Source organism: Miscanthus floridulus, chromosome 7 (assembly GCF_019320115.1).
Source record: "Miscanthus floridulus cultivar M001 chromosome 7, ASM1932011v1, whole genome shotgun sequence".
NCBI classification, from domain to species: domain Eukaryota; kingdom Viridiplantae; phylum Streptophyta; class Magnoliopsida; order Poales; family Poaceae; genus Miscanthus; species Miscanthus floridulus.
The window spans coordinates 82,809,363-82,815,714 of NC_089586.1; the positions used below are offsets into that span (position 1 = coordinate 82,809,363).

At 40.6% G+C, this 6,352-nt stretch overlaps 1 pseudogene; it reads right to left on the reverse strand.

Moving 5' to 3' along the window:
• Positions 1 to 3,176: 3,176 nt before the first annotated feature.
• Positions 3,177 to 5,691, reverse strand: LOC136463602 (uncharacterized; annotated as a pseudogene).
• Between the last annotated feature and the right edge of the window lie 661 nt (positions 5,692 to 6,352).

Sequence of the window (6,352 nt, forward strand, 5' to 3'; positions counted from 1 at the left end):
GAATGTGTTCCTATTGTTCTACCGCACAAAAGTTTTGTACCCTAGGTTCCAATCCTACTCTAGCATGGCAATTCTAAGAATATAAAGACAAGAATTGAATTGCTCAAATGTAAATGCTTAAAGTAAAGAGAGGAGAAGGAACACGGCGATCTTTTGCCAAGGTATCGGAGAGTCATCACTCCCCACTAGTCCTCGTTGGAGCACCCGCGCAAGGGTGTAGCTCCCCCTTGATCCGCGCAAGGATCAAGTGCTTTCTATGGGCTAATTCTTCGACACTCCGTGGTGGTGAATCATCCACAACCACTCATAACTTGAGTTGGGTCATCCACAAGTTCTGTCGGATGATCACCAAACTCCTGATCACCACCAAGCCGTCTAAGTGATGGTGATCACCAAGAGTAACAAACACGAACTCTCACTTGACCACAACAAGTCTAATGAGAAGGGTGGATGCACACATGCTACTCTCTTTGCACTTATGAGGCTTTAATCTTAGATTCTCAAATCTCAATCACCTCACTAGGCTCCTGCACTCCAAAGCACTCTCAAGGGTGTTTCTCAGCTGATTAAATGGGTAAGAGATCTCCCTTGGATGAATAGAGGAAGTATTTATACCCCCTCATTCAAAACGAATCGTGAGGATGTTGAGTCTACACTCTGCGAGATGACCGGACACTCCGGTCAGTTCTCCCTGCCATAGAGCCGTTAAGTTCTGATCAGACTCTGACCTGCATTCGGTCAACACTGACCGAACGTGTCCGGTCATGAAAACTGCTCTTTAGAACCTTACTGATGTTGACCGAACGCTGGCACCCAAAGTCTGGTCACTTTGCTGTTCAGCGTCTGGTCAGTAACCGAATCCTAACCAGCGTTCGGTCAGCACTGACCGGACATGTCCGATCAGGAAACTCCCTCTCTAGAACCTCTCTAGAGTTGACCGGACTCTGGCACCCAGCATCCGGACACATTTCACTCAGCATCCGATCGTAACCAGACGGCTCTAGTTGATCAAATGAACTGATCGGACTCACCCTTTAGCGTCTGGTCACTACCAAACCAGCGTTCGGTCAGTCATTTGACCCTCCATTCACTTCCAACTCAAAATCATATGTGAATAAAGTTTGCTCTAATTGATCTTAGGGCTACTCCTGAGCTACCTAGTGTTAGATTTAACAAGTGTGCACCACACCTAACCCACTAGACTCACCTAGGTAAAGCTACTTGTCTATACCCCTTTAATAGTACGGCCAAATAAAAAACAAAGTCCTAAACTAAGTGTCTCTTCAACACCAAACAACACTTAGAACTAGTCCATCTTTAAACTTGTCGTCCATCCTTTGAAAGCCAAAACAATTTTCATCGTAGGGGCATGACAACCATGATTGCTCAATCAATTGCCATTAACATGACCTAACTTAATTGCCTCTGCAAAATACACGTTAGTCATAGTAATCTCATATTGTCATTAATCACCAAAACCCAACTAGAGGTCTAGATGCTTTCATAATTGATGTTGTACCCTTCACATTTACTAATGGACCTAAATAATCATTAAAGCCCATTAGTAAATAAATCCATGGGCCTTTGCGATTTATTAGGATTATTGCACATGGGCTTTGAGAGTTGGTTGGAAAATGAGATATATTATTTATTTTTGGAATTAATTAATTTCGCGAATAAAATGATTCTAGAAAAGTCCAGAATTGATATTTAAGCCACGAAAAATACTCTGAGACCTCCAAAAATTTGGGAAAATTCCCAGAGATACTTTGGAACATGATAAACCCAAATAAAGTATTTGGAGCTCATGAAAAGATTGTTGGGAACTTGAAACATAAATATTAAATTGAATGAGGTAGGAATTAAAGTTCAGAAAAAAGCTGGATAATTCCTAGAGATAGATATTCGTCTCCTAAACGTATTTTTTTAAAAAAACATATTTTGCACATAGAAACACAAGGTGTGACCGGCATGAATGCAACAAACACGTTTCTACCTTAAGATAAATTTTAATCTAATCAAATTTTATTATTTCCCCATGTTTTCATGAGCATAAAAATACAAAATTAAATCATTTTAGCTCTATTTCAAGAGAAGCAAATTTTAGGGTGTTACATAACACAACCACTTAAACATGCAAAATGATCGTTTAAGTAGGATAAATGAACGATTAAACATAAACGACTACCACTTTAGGTCGTTTAAATAGTGTGTAACTACGCTAAACAACCACTTTATACAAATAATGTCTTCCCTTTCTTTTTTATATATTAACCTACCTATTTTTCTTCTATAGTAGTTTGCCCTGATCAAATTATGTAAAAAAATCGTGTTGAATAAGTTATTTATAAATATTTTCTAAGGACATTGAACAACAAAAACTTATAGGTATAAGTTATGTTGTTCATAAATTTATTATATAAAAGTTGCGCAAGAAATTCTATGTTGAGAAATTATTATGAAAATTTGCCCGTTGATAATTATGAAGAAATTTTGGATTTCAAATGGCATATAGAAAAGTTGTCATGATAAGTTGTATGTAAATTAATGTCAAAAAAATACATTGAAAAATTATGAATAGAAGTTGTGGTTATAAGTTATGCCCTACAAAATATTATATACAAAAGTTGTGAATATAACTTTGTAACTTTTCAATAGAAAGTTGCAAAAATATATTTTTTTTCTAGAAAAGAAAGTCATGGGGTTGTTTCATCATTCACTGGATTAGAATCCCATGCCCAAAACTTAAAAAACAGTGTAATTACCCTAGTCATAAAACGTGTTTATGCAGGTTTTGCTGGGTAATAGAGTGAATCTTCATAAAATTTACTTACTGATTGTACATAATTAAGATTTTTAATAATATAGGGTCCGTTCAACTCTGTACAATAGAGTGTTCACTTGCCAAACAGATAAAATGAAACAAAAGAATCTATTGATGTCGCTATGTTGTTCATGCCGTAGACAATACGCTTGAGCTGATTACTATGATAACCAACACATAGTAATAGTATAATGCCGTAGACAAGCTTGAGCTGATTACTATGATAACCAACACATAGTAATAGTATAATGCTCCAACTTGTACTGAATATTTTAGAAAATACACGGTCAAAACAGGATGGAATACGTAAGGCACACATGCTTAAAGCAGAAAACTAAAATAAGGGGGGAAATGCATGGAAGCGCAGAGACGACATAGCCGCCGTCAGTAACAACTCGGTACAAACTTTTTGTAATCCCTTTTCGGTTTCTCCTGCTCCAGTAACAATAAGCAGAATAGCAACTGCAGATGGTAACAAAGCCTGAAAACCATCAGCTACATTCAGAAGCGCATAGGAAACTATGTTCAAATGACAAATGCAAAATGCAATTCTGATGTTCAGTTCTTCACCAGATTACAAGCAGGCATGCCCAATACGCATCAAAAGTATTTTGAACACATAACGCTGGTCCAACTCAAGAAACTGTTCGAGTCACATCGACCTTGCTAACTGAAACTAAGAAAACAGCAATCTCCAGGCCTGTGCAAGGCTAGCCCAAACCCTGCAGGCCAACATGGTCACTGGCTAGCGCCATAAACCAGACTGGGGAACAGCCAGAGGCTGCCTATTTGACTGTAGTCCGGTGAGAAATCAATACCATACATCATGGAGTCAACTATGTGGCCGTGCAGCACTGACTGACCAACCTCCAGCGCCGTCCAAGTCTCTTCAGGATCAGCATCATCAAATAGCCTAAACGTAAACGCAGTTACTCTTCCCTCCCCATCTCTTGGGGTTAACGCGAGAAAATGCAGGGTTCCTCCTATCCAGGCTAAGAAACAGCGCATGGTTTTCCAGCTTCTCCATCTGTACCAACTTGGCTGGCTTCACTGAGAAGTCAAGGCGAAAGACCTCAAAAAATCTAATGTGGCTGCTAAGTGAGGGAAGAGAACTACGATTAATTGCGAGCTTAACCATGAGATGCATGTCACCACAGACCACCAACCATGGGGTAAGAGGCAGGCACTGCAGGGACCTCCACGTAACTGCTACTTCTTTCATGCTGAACTGAGGTGTCAATTGGATAGTATGAAGCCTCATAAGAGCATCTATGACAAGGATATGACCTTTGAAGAACACAACCTGATAGATGCGTTCATGGTCAAGATGAAGAGGATGCTCTGACCAGGCGTTTGTTCCAACCTGCCACTCAAACATGGAGGCCCTTGAGAAAAGGAGGAGGCGCGAGTTGGGTGAACTGAATGGGGCCGTAAGGACGCCAATGCCAGAAGAGTAACCAAGATTGTTGTTGCATGGTAGTTCGGGTGCTTTCACCTTGGCACCAGTGTATGCATCGACGAGGAGGCAGTGCTCCTCACATGTAAAGATAAGATACCCATGTGAGCAGCCCAGATAGTGCATTTCATTTGGAGTGTTTTGAGGCGCTGAACATTTAAGGGATAGGTTTTTCTTGGTAAGGTCACTGAGCTGCCATTTGCAATTAGACAAACGGAGGGGTTTGATACCTCTGCTATATGGAGGGACATAAGGATCATCTGGTTCAAGGTGGAGACGTGGGAAGTTGAAAGCATACACAGAGGGGAAGGAAGAGACTGCTGCACGCCAAGAGTGGCAGGTGCCACTAAAAGCAAGGAAGTCCTGGAATGACTTGATGAGAACAATGATTTCACGAAGCAGGCTGTCCACGAGATCTGCACAAACATAAGGTCCAGATAAAGTCGATGAAGTAGAGCCTGAGGTGTGGCAGGTGTTCTTAGAGGGCTTCTCCACAATGGTAACTCCTCTGTCACATAGAAATTCAATAACAGTGGATCAGAATAAAGAACCGAAACATAATAGAGTTATACTATTAGAAGCTGTAGGAAATGCAGTAGGATGTAACTGAACAATAAGGCATGGTGGTCTATCTTGACATACTAAACTTCAATCCGGACAAGCTATGTCAGAACCACCAATAGTTTGTTTGTTTTTAACAATAGCATAACTTGTTTGGATGCACTCCAATCCACTCTAATCCACATGGGTTCTGAGGGATTGGAGTGGAAACTTAAACTAATTTTCCACCCCAATCCTTCCCAACCCATGTGAATTGGGGTGGATTGAAGTGCATCCAAACAAGGGGTGGAGACCCAAATTAAAGGAGGCCAGTGCACTAACTGCCCCACTACTAGTTGACCAAGAATACCCTAAATATATCACTGCCATTTTGATCAAAATGTCACACTAATTCATCAACAAAATACACTAAATTTCCATACCAGTCCACCAAATGATTTGACACTTCTTCGTTTTTTGACACCAAGACTACATTTCAGTAGTATACTGATTGATATGCTCATCTATTGACTACCGATTGACTCGTGGATTCTCTCCTGTTTCTGTCTTGGATACGCCCTAATTAGGGTGGGTGGGTGGGTGGGTGTGGGTGTGGGGGTGTGGGGGGGGGGGGGGGGGGGGGGGGGGGGGCGTGAACAGAGAGATGAGTGGTTAGGGTTGGGGTCAGCCTACAGACCTGGTGCCGAGAGTGGCATCCGCCAGCGACGAGGATTTGGCGCCCTGCTGCGACGACCGCGCTCCGTGGCGGCGGCGGCTTCCTGCCATGGAGGTTGCGTGGAGGCGTTGGTTGCTCGAGCTCACGCTCCTTGCCTGATTGCCTCCGTGGAGAGGAGAACGTACCAAGGTAAAACAAAACACAGGCCCACTCGCCCCAACTAAAACAAGGTCTAGTCGGCCCAGTTCATTTTATTACGTATTGTCGAAGATAGTAAAAAAAAAATACTTCAAATTTTTTTTCCCAAAACAACTATTTACCCCGAGCTGAGTTCTAGTACAGTTCCGAGCCAATTTTAAATTTAACTATATGATTCATATAATAAATTGTTAATATTTATAATACCGAATATGTATCATTCGATTTATTGAAGAATATATTTTCATGCTACACCTATTTAATGTCATATTGATATAGTTTTTTTTATAAATTTAAATTAACTTTAGATAGTTTAACTAACGATATAACTAAATTTGTGTTCAAACACTTTTATTTTTAGAAATACGAATTCAACTCGGCCCATTTTTCCTAATCTAGAATATATGATGCAGTTTCACTTAGACAACCAAACACACCCATAAGTCATGTGACTTATGAGAACCAAATGAGAAGTCAGTCATGGGAAGTTTCACCAAATAGAATAGTAAATTGATAATACCTTTTGGTATTGTCAGAGGAAATGGTAATACATATGGATCAGTTAGAGACGTTTCTTGTCACCATATATAAATTAAACTAGCAGGTAACCCTCGCTTCGCGCGGGCAGGAGGCTAACAATTTACACAATGTATAACAG